The sequence below is a fragment of the Lycium ferocissimum genome, chromosome 2, assembly GCF_029784015.1.
Source record: "Lycium ferocissimum isolate CSIRO_LF1 chromosome 2, AGI_CSIRO_Lferr_CH_V1, whole genome shotgun sequence".
Classification (NCBI taxonomy): Eukaryota; Viridiplantae; Streptophyta; class Magnoliopsida; order Solanales; family Solanaceae; genus Lycium; species Lycium ferocissimum.
Genome location: NC_081343.1, coordinates 48,065,755 through 48,085,555, shown reverse-complemented (window position 1 = coordinate 48,085,555; position 19,801 = coordinate 48,065,755). Strand labels below are relative to the sequence as shown.

General features: G+C 34.5%; 1 pseudogene; it reads left to right on the top strand.

Moving 5' to 3' along the window:
* The first annotated feature begins 8,701 nt into the window (after positions 1 to 8,701).
* LOC132047670 (BURP domain-containing protein 17-like) lies at positions 8,702 to 19,599 on the top strand (annotated as a pseudogene).
* Positions 19,600 to 19,801: the final 202 nt, after the last annotated feature.

Genomic DNA, 19,801 nt, shown 5'->3' with positions numbered 1-19,801 from the left:
TGGAGCAGGAGAAGTGAACAGTTGCTCCCATTTTTGAAATTCAATCATTTCCATCACTTCTCGCATTCCATTGTCTTCAGCAATATCAGGGTCAAAGACTCTACCAAACAACACTTTTTGCTTCTTCAAGTTTTCTTACCTTTGAATGTTCAACTCTTTAACCCTTTGTCTTTTCTTGGCGGGACCAGGTTCTTCTTTTGAAACACTTTTCCTTTTCTTAGTAGAAACGGATGCATTTTTGTTTAGATTTCCATCCCTCATGAATGTCTCCTTCAATCTCATCTTCCCTAGGTTTCTTTCCTTTGTTTATTGAGAGTTTCTTGGAATTTTTCTTTGCTAATTGAGGAGATTCTTCTTCATTTTCATTCTCAGAGACTACGACCATGGTTTCCTCATCTCTTAAGGCATGTTTTACTAGCCTTTTTCTTTTCTTTCGTTAATTCTTTTCTTTTGCATCTTTTAAAGTAGCCTCACGTTAAGCCCTACTTCTTTATCTTATGGTGGGTGGCTTATCAGAGATGTGCTTTCTTGCACTTTCACCACAATGTTTAGCACGACTCGAAGACGTTTTAAAGACAGTTATCAAGTTATCGTCAAAATTTGCTTCTTCAGAGGGGTTTAGGTTACCAGATTCCTTTTCAGGGGGAGGGTCTCCTAAGGGCATAACAATAGTTGACAAAACATTTTCAGCGTCTACCCTGTTCAAATTTTCTGTCTCAAGGCCAGGTCCCTTATTGGTATCCCTTACTTTTGGACCAAGACTGTTTCCCACCTGACTTTCTACAGTAATCTCTGAAGCATGTACTCTGTCATCATTATCAGAAATGATTTTCTCCTCATTCTCTAAATTTTCAAATATACTCAATCCTTTTTCAGACAAATTCCCATCAAGACTTATTCCCATCAAGACTTATTGCAGAGTCAGCAAGAGAGATGAGATTACCTGTGTTACACCTCGAAAATTTTCCCTTAGCGTACAGTGAATAGACTAGCGAGGGGTACGACGTATACGAGGTTTGGACAAGTAAGAACTAGCATGTGATGACCCTAATTAAGATTTCCAAAGACATTAGACTTGAAGAAAGAAAGTTGTTAAGAGAAGCGAGTTATAAGTTGAGAGTATCGGATAAGAAGTACGAGTATTGAGTTAATGACGTATAAATGATGCCCCAAGGAAGAGTTATAACATCTCTTAGAATGATATTGAAGTGTTGAACAAGTGTTAAGAAGGTTCCATAAGGATCGGAGATCAAACGAGTCGACGAAACAACTCTCGGAAAACTGGGTAGACATACGGCCGTACCTATCGGCCGTATAAGATCTACGGACCGTATGTCCACCGTAGATCTAGCCCAAAGCAAGTCATGATACACCGGACCGTATATACGGTCCAACATACGGTCGAGATTTTATACGTACCGTATGTTGGTCCGTATATTCCTACTCCAGTCAAGTGTATTTTATATAAGGGCCATTTCATTTTTCATTCCATTCATTTCATTTCTCACCTCCACCATCCAAGAAGCCTCTAGAGTGTTCCAAACATTTCATCCATGAGAAAACCATAGAAATCAAAGATCAACAACAAGAAATCAAGAGAATCAAGTGAAGGAAACCCATTAAAAGTCATCCAAGTTAAGAAATCCAAAGAGAGAGATAAAATAGGTTTTTGTGCTAAGGGTGAATCACCATTCCAAGATTATTCCTCCATCATCTAAGGTAAGTTTCATGACCTTTACATGCTATTTAAAGTATTTATAAGTTGAGATTCATGGATTGTAGAAGCGTATGGCAAATGGGTCATCAATGGATGAATAATGTCATTATTGGATAGTAGTTGGATTGAATCATGGAAATGAATATGTTGATGTTATAAATACGTTATAAATGACTTATAGAACATGAAATAAGTATTGGATATGAAAGAATACGATGATGGACTTTTAGTCATGAATGTGAGGAATTGAAGTAGAATTGTGAAATGTGAATCATGTGAATGAATGACGATTGTTGTTAGTAATATTGTGATGATTGTTATGAATGTTGGGAGTTGATATGGAATGTGGCGGAAAGTAGCATAAACAAAGGAAATGCTGCCCAAATTTCTATAGCTTTAGTAAGTATGTTTTCACGATTATATAGCTAATGTCGATACGAATTCCATTGAAGGTAAACGAGTGCATTAAAGGAGAACAAGCAAGCGATAGAATAGCTAAACGACAAAGGTATGTGAGGCTTAGCCCTTTTCTTTCTAAGGCATGAGTCCTATGGCATGAATTTCCTCCTTTACTATAAATGTTCCCTCTCCAAGAAAGTTAAGAGTCCCCACTTATGAATAGCCGTACGAGATAAGAGATATGAGATGAATACGATAATGATGATAGTAAGCTAAAGTCTAGAGATGCTATAGTCTATGACATGATGCTCCTAAGAAGCTAATGATGTAATATATGTAATCTAATGATATTGATCATTATGCCCACTCACATTATGCTTGCTCCTTCAAGGTGAGGCAGAATATGTAAGAATGCTCATAACGACATCGGGGGTCCATGACCTTACGTCACCCCGATAAAGTATGAATAGCTAAGAGTCTCTATGCATGTAATATAATAAGTATATGATGATAAGCATATTATGATAAGCATGTTATGATAAGCATGATGTAATGAGTGTATGATGATATCACACCGCGCCTATATGGCCGGGCAGACACCGCCAAGAGCGAGCGCTGTTATACACCATGGCCGGGCGTGGCATGGCGATCTGTAAAGGGCGGATGAGATAATATCCTGGACGCGCGATGCCCGGACGCGAGGCTAATGATGATCTTAATGCTATTGATTATTACACCGCCTATACGGTCGGAGCGACTTATACGATTATGCATATATGATATGATGATGAGTATGAAAGTAAGCAAGCATGTATGACTTCCTCATGATTCGATCGATTCTGATTGCTCCTTGTTTTATGCCTCCTCAATTTATTGATGTTCGTTATTATCACATGCCTCACATACTCGGTACAATATTCGTATCGCGTCCTTTCTTGGACGACTGTGTTCATGCCCGCAGTGACGACAGAGAGGTGACCCGGACTCGTAGGAGCTAGCGTTGATTTGAGGAGAGCACTCCATGGGAAGTGCCATGATTTCTCTTTTGGTATATATATTTGTATATTCATGTTTTGGGCATGACGAGGTCCTGTCCCGTCCAGATGTCTAGTATTCTAGTAGAGGCTCGTAGATACGCAGTGTGGATAGTATGGTCCCATGGCTTTTATATATATGCATGTATATATATCATTTTGATAGCCGAAGGGCTAATGTTTATAAAAGCTAATGTATTTCAGAAAACGACAGTTTTATATGATTACGAGCATATAGTACGAATGAGAGCAGATAAGTAGCAGCATGAGCGGTGTTCGGTGGTTAGCCCCGGATACCCGTCGCGGCCCGTAGATCGGGTCGTGACAACCTGATTTTTGGAGATTTTCCTCAGAATATCCTTTTTCAACAACATTTTCTTGTTATTTATCACCATTAACATTGTCAGACTCATGCATGACGAACGGACTAGATTTATCAGCATCCTTGCTATGACTCTCAATACCCACATCCTTGGTGACCTCAGTTTGACTTGAAACTTCAACTTTCTCGTCTTTCTCTTCGAATTCCTCAGGAAATTGAAGGAACTTTGAGACAGATAAAGTCTGATCACTTTCTCCTGAGTTGGTCTTTTTATTTTCAGGGCAGGTTGTAGAAGAAGGGACAAATTTCCTTGGGGTTTGACTCTTACGAGTCCTGGAGGGACCAGAAACCTAGACTTTAATGGTGAAATGGATGAGTTTTGATTGATGGAAATTGGTACTACTAACGATGATTCAGGCAGATTTGAGTTTGAAGGAGATTGAATTTTAGACGGTGAGGGGGTGAGGTTCATTTTAGGTACTATAAGAGAGGTAGAATCGTCTTAAGTCATGGTTAGGAAAACAAACGGACGTCGAAAAAAAGGCTTCAAGGTCGCTCAGAGAGAGAGAGTAAAACGAGTGTTAAGGAGGAGAGAGAAATAACACTTTGCCTCAAACGAGATTGAAGCAAAACAGTTCTAATAGGTCACTCAAAAGGTTTTTCCTTCACACTGGTTTTACTGAGGGAAGATGTATCGTTTCAGGCTCCAGTATTGAATTTCAGAAGGGAGGAATTTTAATGACATTGTACCTTTTGACAGTTTTTAAAATCATATAAGTACTGAAGAGACTACTAACCTGAGTTACAGGGACCAGGTCCTTAGACATTTATTTAAAAAGTAGGCAAGAACTCTGAGATATGCACTATCAACAAAACTTATATTGTCCTGAAGGTGCCGTGTGTATAACCTATAACAGTATAGAAGTGAGTTAGATATCATCAAAAAACATTTTTCAGCATCGTACCTTTCCTCTTAACATAGCCAATCATTGAGGGAATTTGAGGAGAAGCAACTAGTTGAGCTTGATTAACCCAACTCCAAGTGATTTCTTTCAAGATGCTTCCTGCTTGGTGCTTTGGTGAAGATGTCTGCTACATGGTCATTTGTCTTGCAGAACTTCAACCAGATCAAACTTTTTTCCATATTGTCCTTTAGGAAATGATGCCTCACATCAATGTGTTTGGTTCTTTTGTAGTGCACTAGATTTTTGCCATATTCAGGGCACTAGTATTGTCACACATCAGAGGCACACACACAGTGAAGACACCAAAGTCCTCAAGTTGTTGTTTGATCCACAACAAGAGGCAACAGTCACATACTCAGCCTCAGTAGTAGAGAGAGCCACAGAGTTCTGTTTTCTTGTACTCCATGAGATCAAGCATGACCCCAGAGAATGTGCCACTCCAGATGTGCTCTTCTTATCCATCAATCATCCAGTATATTTCAGCGTCAGCATTTTCAGCCATATCAGGGTTACCTCCTAAAGAGAAGTAGAGGACCAGGTCCTGAGTCCTCTTGAGGTACCTTAAGATTCTCTTTGCAGCTTTCAATTGAGATTTCTTTGGATTTGATTTGAACCTTGCACACTCAACATGTTTCTTCCTCTTTCCATGCCTAAGAGGCTTGCTTTGAACCATAAAGAGCCTTGTAGTGCTTGAGCACACAGTCTGTCAGCATACAAATTGTTCAGATTGCTTAGAGAATGTGACAATCCAAATGTGCTCTTTCTAGCTACCAGGAGTTCAATGTAGTCACCATCGACACATGTCCACTCAGGCTGGAGTGAGAGATTACTCATTTCTCCAATTACGCTCAGAACTATCAACATTTCAAACATGTTCACTACCTTCTCTCACTCCAGCCTTCTATTGTGATCACTTGTTCACCCTGGGAACCCGATTCTGTTGGGGTCCCAAGTGACAGTAAAATGGATAGGCTTGATCTCTGTTCACACCTTCTTGTTGCTTGCCTTTTATTCTCTAGGGAACGGGTCCCATATCTCTTGGTTCGTTTAAAACAACTTTCCTTTTTCTGTGTTCAGGTTGAGCCTTTGCTTTGTCCCAAATCTCAAGATAGCCAGTATGGTTATAATGAGAGCAACTCTATTTTTTGGCCATGGATCTGTATTTTCCCTGAGTAGAGTGTGGGATTTCTATTTTAACACCAGATTTCTTTCTCCTATCAAATTGATTTCGGACGGAGGCATCTTTACTAAAAGGCTATGTCCAGAGATATGACGTCTCAAGATCTGTCTTTGTCTGCTTTTCCTTCTCCTGGATTAGCTTATTCTTTGCAAGCTCAGTAATGAGATTTGCTTTAGCCTTTTCAATTTCTTTCTCAATCTCAAGATGAATCTCACTGATCTCCTATTTTAGTCTAGGAGAAGTGTAAGTTAATTTCTTCATTTGATTGATTGCCAAGGCATTTCCTCTGGTCTCTTCCTTAACTTAATTCTTGAGATTCACTGTGAATACAGTCCTGTTGTTTCTAGCTTGCTCAAACACATCAGCCATGCCATGATAGACATTAATCAGGAGATCTGCAAGAGATACCAGCTTTTTCTGAGGGTAGCTTACCAGATCCTTTTGAATATCAAAAATAGATGCTTTGTTGTAAGGAACCTGGTCTTCCTTTTTTTCGTCTTTGCATTTTACTTGATATCTTGCATTTTGCTCACAGATTATGAGATCATTGATAACTCCTTCAATGGTCAGATCTTCAAACTTGGTGATGATTACTCCTTTGGTTTTCCGAGTCTTCTTTATTGATTTGCAGAGGGAGCTGAATCTATGGTCTTCAAGGATATCATTTTTTGCAAGTTCATTATCAACACCCATCATAATTGTATCACCTTGGTCATCTTCAGATTTGCTGAAGAAGTCTTTTCAGGCTGGTGTGGCTTGCTTCACAACACGGTCAGCAGCATTTCTTCTGTGAGCTTTCTTGACAGGGACCTGGTTCCTTGCAACTGTGTCTTCAGTGTGATTTTTGTAGTGAATATGTATATGAGGAGAGCATTCTTTTGAAAGGTACTCATGCTTTCCACACTTGTGGCAACAATTATTTTCTTTGCAGTTTCTGCTGGATCTTCCTTTCTTTGGGATCCCACTATTCTTCTAGCCATATCTTGAAATCTTTGAGTGAAAAACTCCATGTTGATGTTGTCGCTTTCTAAGTCGTCTTTCTTTGACTCTCCTCTCTCAAGATCTTAAATAGGCTCGCTATCCTTCATTTCTATAACCTTCTGCACTCTTGCCTTCCACCATTTACGATATTCTACATTAAATCTTGGTAATCTTGTGCTAGATTCTCCCTTCTCTAGGTTTGATGAACTAGCCATAAGAGGATCCTTTCAAGGTGTTACCCTTTTAGAAAATCCTAGCTCTGATACCAATTGATAGAACCTATGGGTTCACCGTTCGCTAGTTCACAACCTGAAGTTTGCCAAAACAGGGGACCTGGTCCTTGAACTATTTTCACGGATAATAATGGAAAGTAAATAACACAAGATATTTACATGAAAAACTCCTTGCTCAAGAGAATAAAAACCATGACCTACCCCAGTAGGATTTCCAACTTTACTAAACTGAGCAACTTCAGGTTACAACCTATTGCAACCTAGGAATTAAACTCTTAATTCCTAACCCTTACAATGCACCTATTGTAAGCACCTTCACAATAACTCTATTGCAAAGCTGCAAGTCTTGACTACCTCTAGCCACCGACTCAACTGATACTTAGCTAACTCTAGCAAGAAAACAAAGTTTTAAAGATTGAAATCTGTCCTACTATGATGCTTCTTGACAAGCAGGGTAGGAATACAAATTAAGAACATGAAGCAATACTCAACTATCCTAGGACTTCAGATGTCTTCAGTAGCAGGAACTGGTCCCTCTGATTGTTGAGATCTTGTTCTTGTGAAGACCTTGAGAAAGGTATCCACCACACTTGAGAGAAATATAGCTTTTTAGATTTGCAGGTGTTAGGTCAAACAATGCCCAGCATTTTGTATAACTATGAGACCAAATAGAGAGCATATGAGAAACATGTGACCATAGATGGTGACTTTTCAAGGGCTTTCAGTTTCTAGCACACATACGAAAATTGTCTTTAGCTTTTACTCGAACAAAGGCATGTGAGCCTTTACATTGTTAAGTAAGGTGCATTACTCCAATGGTACCTGATGGAGGACCTCGTCCTTCGCCCGTTTGTCAAATCATCAAAACTAAGAAATGCTATAACTCATCAGACACACTATATATGTTACTATATTGCTATACACCTATCCAAAAGCTATCATAATTCAAGACTTTAAAGAGCTGAAGGCTTTTTCTGCTTGGTCTCCTTTAAGAAGATTCAAAACAAAACATCAGTTAGTCGTTAATTTTAGAATAATAATTATAGTATAATATGTTAAGATCGTGCTATAACATTGCCGTTTACGTAAGTTAGTCTTTGTAAATTAGTTTCTAAACAACTCTTCGTGGCAATACAAACCAAACATTCAATTATCAACACGCCTATTCTGAAATTCTGCCACTTTGATGGAATCACCATCTTGTTATGAATGTCTTTTCTAATGGTTTCATAATTCCTACTTCCTGAATTTTTTAGCAATACCATGAATGATAGTACGTGCTACTGCCATACGAGGAATAATAAAATAAAAAAATAAAATAAAAAAGGAATAGCAGTATGCCCTAATATCGCAAGATTAAAATGAATTCAGATTCTTAAACATGGGATACAAAATCAGATTTTCATACTCAAACATACTATTTATGCACTAAAAGAAACAGATGATTTAAGTGCATCTCTCAAAAAGATTGTCTTAGTTTGACTTGGCACGAAGATTAAGAAATAAAGGAAGACTTTTGAAATGTGTGGTCCAAAACAAGCCTTAAATATTTGCGTGGTTGTAAATCATAAAGTTTAAATGCTTCTAAATATAGAAATGTGTCAATCTTTTTGAAACAAACAAAGGAGTAAGACAATCTTTTTGGGACAGATGGAGTATTTTATTACTAGAAGAGCTGACTTAACAGCTTTTAAAACAGAGATGCCACGTAGGATTCATGTTTAAAAGACACATTTTTTCAAATACATTTTTTCAAATCATGTCAAGCTTAAGGGGCTATCTATGTATTTAGCCTATTTATTTCACTTTCCAAAAAAGCCCTTGACCTTCCCTTATAAATAGAGAGCAGCATTTTGCATCAGAGTTCATCATGAGCCTAGCTCTAAATCCTTTGGTAATTAATTCTACCGAGTTCAGTTACTACTTCAATGGAGTTGCATCACCATTACTTCTTCATACTTCTTTTTGTAAGTAAAATAATGTTCTTTTCTATCTTTATTTAGATGTATTATGAAAATTAATTAAGAAGCTGATAAATATTTAATTTTCTTCTAGTTGTGTTAATTAAGCTTGCTTTTATAGCAAGTCATGCAGCTAATTTATCCCCTGAGGTGTATTGGAAGGTCAAACTGCCCAACACTCCTGTGCCCAGACCAATTAAGGATGCTCTACACTATTCTGGTAATAATTCAAGTCCAGCTCAAGCTATTTTTTTAAACTATTAATTGAGTTACTTCTTTTGGATGGTCATCTGAGTTACAAAAATAACTTTGTAACGTAACATTTGTCTATTTTATGCCAATAAAACTACTCATGTTTTACCTATTATCCCGCAAAGTAACTCCTCCGCGGAAAGTACTAGAGAATGACATAAATTGTCCTTAAGTTTGAGAGTATGTCTAAAGTTATCCTACTTATGTACTTTTGTGCATATTAAATTCTTCAAATTTTATCAGAACCAAGCATTTTTTGTCTCCTATTAATACCTAGCTATCGTTAAAATTAACGGATAATCATCTGAGAAAACTGTTCTGCAATGTGTAGTAAATTACTTAAAATTACATTATTCCGCATCTCTCCCGAGTCGCGACTTTTCTAAGGAACGTCCACATTTATTTGGCGTCTCAAGTTCTTCATCACTCACACAAATTGGTAACAAAAATAAAAACAAAAAGGACTAAAGGAGATGTTCATTTTCCTAGTTGCAGCTATTTCTTTTATCTTCTTTCGTAGCATTTTCTTTATATTTACTTTTTGTTTAATTTAGGTATAATCTATATATAATATAAAGCTAGGCATAGACAAGGTGATGTGGCACCTCTCTATGACCTCCATTCCTATTTATCTTTTTTCTCCTTTTTTTGACAATTTCTCTAACTTTTCTATTTTTTATTATTTAAAAAAAAAGTGTCAATTACTACTCCTTCATTTACTCCATATTCTTTAATGTAAAAATTTAGTGATCTTTATTTCCGTACTCCCACAACTTTTGGAAGTGCAAAAGTCCTCATAATGTTTGTTATTTCATTTATCATTACATCATTATAAGTGCTGCATTCTGCAGATAAAAGGTTGCCATCTTCGATTTCGTTAATGTGTCTTTTTTTTTTTTTTTTTTTTTTTTTAATCTGCGTTAGTTTCATGATAGTAGGTTGTTTCCAGGGTTTATGTGTTGCATTGCATGATGCTTTCCTCTATTTTTATATGTTAAGTTCTTATATTTTCTTATTTTTATGATGCTTTCTCTCTTAGTTTTTGCCATTCTTTGCGGTTGGTTTTTTTAAAAGGTAATGTCATGAATCTGATATCTTTGGTTTATTGTAGTCTCAGGTGACTATAGTAGTTGCGGAAGTTCACATTTATTATGATGCTTATGAATCAAAAGACACATACGTACCGAGAACGAAAGGCAGGTATAACTTCTTTTTTGTTGGTTTCTTTGTGATCTTTTTTATTCATTTGCTGCAAGCCTGCAAGTAATCTTCTATATATTATAAAGCTAGGCTTTGAAGAGGTGATACATCTCTATGGCCGAGAAGATCATGCATCTTTTTCTCATTTTAAAATTAATGTGTTGTATATTAAAAAATTCAAAACCACTCTCTTAATTCGTTAGTTATATCTCTTAATTTTCTTAATTACACTTTTTTTCTCTTCGTCTATCATCTAACCGGTGGAAAATATTGTTTAAGATTTTCTCGATTATAAAGGTTATATTTATTAATAATAAAAAAAGGGGGAGATTCACACTCTTTTTCATGAAAAAATGAAACACAAACTACCCATTAAAGCTCCTGTCTGTTTGCTTTCCATATGAGATACAAACTTGATTTTATAGATCTTTGATCTTCGTTTCAAACCATTCACCTCCTCCATTCAATAAATTTTGTAGCTTGGTATAGGCTCAAAGTAGGAATGAGGAGAACCGTTAATTAAACTTCAAGCATATGTGTAGATATAATTTTAGGAGTATGAGAGTTATTTATAGTATATATGATTTGTATAAATTTGGTCTTATTTCAAAAAATGATCTTAATTTTCCTCATTTTTCTTTTATCCTATTGGTATTATAAATGTTATCTTTGATGTCCTTACTAAAATGTTCTTCATACACATAATTATGAATTTTATAAAAGGGAAGAGACGAGATTTTGAAATTGCATTACAACTTTCACTATAAACATAATTACGAGGAGGAGGAGGAGATCAATTTTAGTTTGGTCATAAGCAGTAGCATTCAAATTAGTAACGGATTTGTTTCATTTCTCCAACTGTTAAAAGTAATTACTATACAATTATGGGTATTGAATTGTATTATACGATTATGAGTATTAAATTGTAATGTAATTTGTCATTTATCCTTTGTCCCTTTCAATTCTTTACCTTATCCCAAAACCAAATTCCAATTCAGCTTTATATATATTGCGGTCACTTGATTTATCTCAACTACATTTTGATGAGTTTCCAAATTATTTTTGTCTTAACAATATTCTTATTACCTATTATTAAGATATTAAATATTTCAAGAAATGTACCCTCACGGTCTCACCTATACATATCAAAATAAATGTATGCATGTAAATAAAATTAAATATTAGATCAAGATGATGATATCATAAATATCTCCGTATCAACTTCTATTAGGTGGTGAACAAGTTTGGCAAGCTTTTATTTAATGAAATTGATTCATCAATTTATAGTTTGTATATACTTTTTACTTTCATTTCATTTTGTTGTTGTTTTTTGGTGTGTTGCGATATATTGGTCATATATAGGTGTGTTGCGTGGTGTCAAAACATTTTTCTCATCTTTGTTGTCACCGTGTGAATAATATGGCTTGTGTCGGATTAGTATAGGGAGATCACGTGGGTCATGACACTTTTGTAAAATTAATTATTATTTTGAACTTTTTTATCATTTTACCCAATTAAAAGAATAATGTTTTTAATTCTTTTCTCTTCACTATTTAAGATGTATACTATGTAACTCTGAAGATTAGATCGGAAGAGGTAAAAAGATTTATTCGCCTCTTTAACGTTTTTGCACGGTAATTGCAAAAAGAAAAAAAGAAAAAGAAAAAAAAAAAACATACAACTATACGAGCACTCTTGGAGACAGCATATTTATAGAGGAGGGGTAAGGTGGGAATAGGAAGAAAAAGGAACCAAAATTAGTGAATTGGAGACGAAAGAAAAAGATAAACAGTTAAAGAAAAAATTTACAAGGAAAACCAATAGGGAAAGAGTATATGACTTGAATGTAATCCTCTTTCTTTACTTTTCGTTTCATATTTATTTATTTAAAATATCTAGAAAATATTTTTTTACTAATATTTAGATTAAAAGAAAAAGACCAAAGGATTTACTACGAAAATAGAAATGAAATGTATTAAAGAATATATATTTTGGCTTATTAGTTAAGAATAAATTCTCTCTCATTTGTTCGATGTTAAATTTATTAAGTTTGGTTTTGTTTTATCATTTGGTATCAATCTTGATAATATAATTAGAACAGTTGATAATGTTACAATTGGAGAACAAAGAGAATATGACATTGATCGGAGAGTAAAGATTATTTTGTTAGTTAGAAAATTTATAATTTCCTTTAATCACTGCGCGAAGCGCGGGCCAATTCTCTAGTTATATATGAATTATATCGTACTTGTGTCATGTAATTGACTTTCTTCCGCCCTCTAAAAGATAATTAAACTAATTATTGACATGAGAAATTAGACTATTATTAGAATAGCTGGAGAAACTCAAGCGTTTGTGATTAATTTTTTGAAACCTTGCAAAAAAAAAAAATTCCAGTTGAAACATATTTATCCAAGTTTTTCTTAAGAAATCTTTGCAAATAGTTTTTTAAATTTTGCTTTCTAATAAAGTATCTCAGGATGTTTTTCTAAGAAGAAAAAAGATCATTTAAAAAAAAAAATCAACAAAAGACATAAAGTGCTTAATTTTGATAAATCTAAAATTATTGGGGATGATGGAATGTCACTTATATGAAACTTGTTTTCCTCACTTTTTTCAGGAAAATTATTTTCCTCATTTTTAAGGATTTTTTTTTTTCCTAAAGAAAATATTCTCCCAAGATTCTAACCAACCAAAGGCCGGTAGGAATATTGAAACATATTTTCTGAAAACATTTTCCTCCATACGAGACACACCCTAAATAAGGCGAAGATAGTTCATAAACAAGCTAACAATTAAGTACAAAAGAAAGACAAATCACTAAAGAGATGCCATATTTTCTATTTAATTTGTCGTTACAATTCAAAAAGTCTTGATTTAATATGCACAAAGGTATATTTATAGGATAACTTTAGACCTACTTTCAAAGATAAGCGGCCAATTATGTCATTTTTTGGTGCTTTTCATGCAGGAGTCATTTTGTGGGACAATGAGTAAAACATGAGTGACTTTATTCGTATAAAACAAAAAAAAGTGATTTTGCTGAGTCATTTCTGTAACTTGGATGACTGAAGAAATTAACTGGAATTGACTCGCCAACTATCGGTTTGATAAAATAGAATGGCTCTACTAAACTATTCTTCCTTACACTTATCCATTGTTAGTAATATAATGCGCTACTTTTTTTATTTTTTTAGTATTATTACTGTTATTATTATTGTTATTGTTGTTATTATATATCGATGATAATGAATTGAAGACAACGATGATGATATTATGATAATGACGTTAATGACAATTATTCTTAAGCAGAAGTATGGATGCTTTATATCACATAGCTGGTGCATTAATCGATATATTGTACTATATATGTAGATCTTGAATTATTCAAAAATTTCTTGGGATGTAATTCATCAGTTTTAATCAAAATTATAAACTTCAGAGATAGTGCCAGAAAAGATTGGCTAACCTATACGTTTATTATCTCATTTAAAGAAGAAATATAAATAAAAGATAAAAGATATGTACTAAAAGAGATCATTTCTAAAAGTTTAGTTCTGAATTTTATCAGTTTCTTACAATTATTCATTTGAAAGTTAATTTCCACACGGGCACACATAATTGTGGGAAGGGTACTCTTATAGATGGGATTAACTAATATACAGGAAAGTGAAATAATTATACAATACCGGTGGCACTTTAATCGGTACTTCTAGCATGCGACCTGCTTTATTTTCTAAGTTACTAATCCTAATTTCTATGGACAGTTACTTATTGTCAAATTTTAGGTGATTTAATAGTGTAAAAATACTTTATAATTTTTCTAAAAATCAAAAAAATATTGAAAAAAATATAATAGGAAGTATTTCAAGCGCTTACATAAGGTTATCTAATACTTCCGGTAAATATTTCCTATTTTACATAAGGTGTTAAGAAGTATTACTTTTTCACAGGTTTTACGCAACACTAATAGTTTATGTTTCAGGTGGTATATATCAAGCAGTCGACGCGGGCGGTGTTCACAAATTACGCCAACCATTTGGAGTGGGTGTGTGGTATCAAGCAGCCGACGAGGGCGATGTTCACAAATTACGCCAACCATATGGAGTGGGGGTGTGGACGTGTGGTATCAAGCAGCCGACGAGGGCGGTGTTCACAAATTATACCAACCATTTGGAGTGATGTGGTATCAAGCAACCGATAAGGGCAGTGTTCACAAATTACGCTAACCATTTGGAGTGGGTGTGTGGTATCAAGCAACCGACGAAGGCGGTGTTCACAAATTACGCCAACCATTTGGAGTGGGTGTGTGGTATCAAGCAGCCGACGAGGGCGGTGGTCACAAATTTCGCCAACCATTTGGAGTGACGTGGTATCAAGCACCCGATGAGGGCGGTGTTCACATATTATGCCAACCATTTGGAGTGACGTGGTATCAAGCAGCCGACGAGGGCGATGTTCACAAAATTATACTCCAACCTTGGGGAGTGAATTATTGGAAATTTTACGGAAAATACTTCATCACGAACACTTGTAGGGACTTCTCTTCATCACGAACAATTGTAAGGACTTCTCTTCAACACGAACACTTGTAGAAACTTCTTCTAAGCTTGAGAAAAAATACTTGATCACGAACAATTGTAGAGAATTCTTCATAGCTTGAGGCATGCCAATGGCACTGTCCTTAAGGACATTTCACCCGGTATGGGTGTATCCTCCAGGATTCAACAAGCTCTTCTAGTACAAAACTAGAAGCCAGAATCTAACAAAGATTTCACAAAGAAGAAAATCCAACATAGAAGGAAGAATATATCTTTGTATGAATGTGTCTCACTCGTTTCTTTTTATCCCCAAAGCAAAAAAGTTGGACTGTTTATTTATAGGTAGAAGAACCACCAAAAATAGAGACCAAATAATGTTAGAAAACGTTCATTCTTAAAGACATTGTAGTTAAGGTCATTCAAGTCATAGTAAAGACCCAAACATTAATCTGATAGCTAACAGCTCCAATTGTTAACAAAATAATGATTAGTCAAAACAATTAAGTAGTATATTAAAAACTAATTAATATGATATTAATAGTATGAATGTAGATATAATTTGGACCATTTCTTTTTGAGATACTAAATTCATTTTTTCACAACAATCCCCCACTATCTCAAAAAGAATAATAAGAAATAGAATGAATTAAGAAGTTTTGCTGGATTTTCACATAAGAGTATAATGCGTCGAATCTGGTGTCTCGTAGACTATGAACCAAGCCTAGATAAAATAAGATTAAACTTACAGAATAATTGGTGAAGTTTAGAACTTCTATGAACCAAAAATTCTTTTGTAAGTCTAGGGTCTTATTTTATCACATTATACTCAGACAATCTTTGTCGTTATCGCGGTTTTGCGCTAAGAAGCCATGCGCGTGTCTTGGTATTCATGAGTGCTCTAGAAATCTGTCACAATTTCATAGAAGCGGCACCACTCCACACTCATATGGGTCCACCCATCAAGTGTACTCTGCAGAGCAATACACCACCTATAAAGGATATGGTAATGGATTAAGAGTTAATAACTCACCACTTTGCCTTGCAGAACTGCACTATATTCACACACCATAGGAAGGGACATAATTTTTATAGTGCACACTTGATCAACTAATAACTTGTTATTACCCATATGAACCTAATTCATGGGATCTCCAATCATATAGGTTGGGTTACCATCATTGTTGATCTTCTCAAATTGACTTAAAAATCCATTCCCCTCGATGTTTCTTATTGTCTGTGAATTGATCAGATTCACCTCCAACTTCACATAATTTACATAAACAATTTCATCTCATAGCAGCTACTTTATCACATTATGTCTCAAATGAATGAGTCTATTTTTGCCAATAAAATGTTTATTTTTCACTACAGATGCTATCGCTTGGCAACCACAATGTATAGACACAAAAGTTGTTGGTTTTATTCCAATAGGAATACTTACAAAGAGGTCTCTTCACCACTTATCCTCATCACCAATCAACTCCAAAATAGTAAATTCCATTTAATTGGTTTTCATGTTATAGCATCCCACCAAGAATAAACACATAACCACATGTAAATTTTGAGATCCGCTTAGCATCATATTATCTCTGCATCATAATATCTCTCCAAAGACAACAACTATTCACAATAATTAATTCCAATATTGTCAACAATAGAGGAGTAAAAATCATCATCCAAAGATTTCTTTGAAATCATCATTTCCAAAATCATGATGCAACACTGTATCAACATGCAATTAAAAATCTTAAAACCTATTTATCTTTTCTTAGCATTGTTTAGCATGATCTTAGCAAGACACCTCCACACTTTCAAATGTTTCAATCTAAATGTAGTATATATAGATGAAGAACACAAATAATTGCAGGCTAATTTTATAGCTTATAACACTGCCTCTGATTGCCAGTAACGGCAATATAGCAATTGACTTTAATGATTTTAATGGATCAAATGATTAACATTTTGTAACTGTTATATGAAAGTCATCAAGGCTATTAGAAAAACCATATCAACACAAAAGCCTTCAAAGACCTTGTCAGTAATAGTATCAGGTACATATTTTTCACCTCTTTGAATTCAAAGATACATCATTATGGTTAGAAAATAAATCGATTTTCAAAAACATTCAAATGATCGGTTATATAAGAAACATATGATTAATATAATATTTAAAATAATAACTTTGGAGATTTTTTTTTTTTTCACATAAGAAAACCTTAAAACTCGCATTTTCAACTAACATGCTCAAATCTAAATAAATCATATGATCAGTCAAGTACACAAAATATTAAAATTTTCATCTTGAAAATTATCAAGCATAGACAAATCATAAATACAGTACTCATCGCCCACAAAAACATTTTTTTTTATAGCACCTTATCAAACTCAAATATAATTTGTACCCAATTTTTTCTAATAATCTCACAAAAATCAAATTAGTTCAACTATTAAGAAAATGTACCACCTCAGGCTAATAATTTTCAAATGTGAGTTTAAGAAGAACTTTTTCATTCTAAGAACTTGAGTAGTTCTAGAATCACCAACATAGATAAATCATTCTTCTTCAACTTGGGTGTAGCACACAAAAATAATTTTGTTAGCATAAATTGCTTAGTAGTTCCAAATTTTAACACCCAATCTCTCACATCAGCCATAAGATTTGCTTGAGAAAATGACCACGATAATTTATATCATCCGCTTAGTCAATAGTATTTTTTACTTAGCGGGATTGTCATTTCTCCGAATCTTCTCAATATTGGTGGACATGATTGACTTGGTTCATCACACACAAAATAATTTATATCTCATTAAAGGTTCGATAATTAGTTTCGTAAATCTCAACGCCATATTGTTTGACGCATAAAATCGACTTTGTCAAACACCATCTCACGATAAAATGCTTTCGTTAGTGTCAATTTTCATTTCCATACCAAAATAACCTTTTCTCAATATAAAAGCTACAAAGCTAAAAGCTTGACTTGCACATAAATATATCATATTTATTTAATAATAAAACTGGCATAATTCAACTATTATTTTACCCAAATGATTTGGAAAAACTTTTCAGAGCCTAAAGTAAATTTACCAAAAGTACATAATATTTTGATCTGCCAATATAATTTTCGCCACAAAAAATCTCAATTTTGTAAAGCTTTATGCTAAACTCTTTTGGCATCTTCCATATTCAAACACCAAAGTAAATTTCTTAAATAAATAATTTTTTATACCTCATATGCTAAACAACACAAAATCTAAAGTTAAATATAATCTTAGGCGCATTCCAAAGACAAGCAAAAACATACCTGAAACTTAGACAGATTGTACTAAGTTATTCTCTTTCAATTTTCCGTAAGAATAGAGTGAGAAATATCCTTAAGATTGTTGGAAATTTTACGGAAAATACTTCATCACGAACACTTGTAGGGACTTCTCTTCATCACGAACAATTGTAGGGACTTCTCTTCAACACGAACATTTGTAGAAACTTCTTCTAAGCTTGAGAAAAAATACTTGATCACGAACAATTGTAGAGAATTCTTCGTAGCTTGAGGCATGCCAATGGCACTGTCCTTAAGGTATTTCACCCGGTATGGGTATCCCCCAGATTCAACAAGCTCTTCTAGTACAAAACTAGGAGCCAGAATCTAACAAAGATTTCACAAAGTAGAAAACCCAACATAGAAGGAAGAATATATCTTTGTATGAATGTGTCTCACTCGTTTCTTTTTTTTTTTTATCCCCAAAGCAAAAAAGTTGGACTGTTTATTTATAGGTAGAAGAACCACCAAAAATAGAGACCAAATAATGTTAGAAAACGTTCATTCTTAAAGACATTGTAGTTAAGGTCATTCAAGTCATAGTAAAGACCTAAACATTAATCTGATAGCTAACGGCTCCAATTGTTAACAAAATAATGATTAGTCAAAACAATTAAGTAGTATATTAAAAACTAATTAATAATATATTAATAGTATGAATGTAGATATAATTTGGACCATTTCTTTTTGAGATACTAAATTCATTTTTTCACAACAAATTCGTGGTATAACAGCGCTATTAAGAAAGATCTTAATGAAAATCTCCCGGTCACCCCTCACTTCTTTGAAACAGATTTACATCAAGGGAAAAAAATGAATCTCCCTTCTCTCAAACACTATAATTCAGCTCCTATTTTGCCTCGCAAAGTGGCAGATTCCATGCCCTTCTCATCGGAAAAAATTGAAGAAATTCTTAATCACTTTTCTGTTGATAAGGACTCAGAAGGTGCGCTAAAATGATCAAGAAAACTATCAAAATGTGTGAGGAGCCTGCAGGTAACAGAGAGGAGAAATACTGTGTCACTTCTTTGGAATCAATGATTGACTTCACCTCATCTTACCTTGGAACAAACAATATTATAGCAAATTTCCACTATAGTAGAGAAGGAAACGCCAGAGGTGCAAACATATACCATCAAAGAAGTGAAGGAGAAAGCAAATGGCAAAGGCGTGATATGCCACAAAGTGGCTTACCCATATGCGATACATTATTGCCACATTGTAGGAAGCACAAGGACCTTTATGGTCTCTATGGTGGGTTCTGATGGAACAAAAGTTAATGCAGTATCAGAGTGCCATGAGGATACTGCACTCATGAACCCTAAGGCATTGCCTTTTCAATTGCTCAACGTTAAGCCAGGAGATAAGCCTATTTGCCATTTTATATTGGACGATCAGATTGCCTTGGTTCCTAATTCTCAAGACGCAACCCAAATGGCTGAAAACTAATATGGAGAAAGTTCAGTCATCTTATGTAATAGAGTATATAGTTGCAGATCTTTGCATAATAATGATTGTCGTGATGCAAGTAATGTTTCACTTTGTTAATCACGGTTTATCAAGTATGATGTATGTATGTATATACCTATTAATGGGTAATTGGTATTTTAATATATATTAATGTATGTATGTGTTAAAAGAAATTACCGGGTGTTTTTTTTACTATTTCGTGCAACCAATCTTAGTGGTGGAAGGAGGA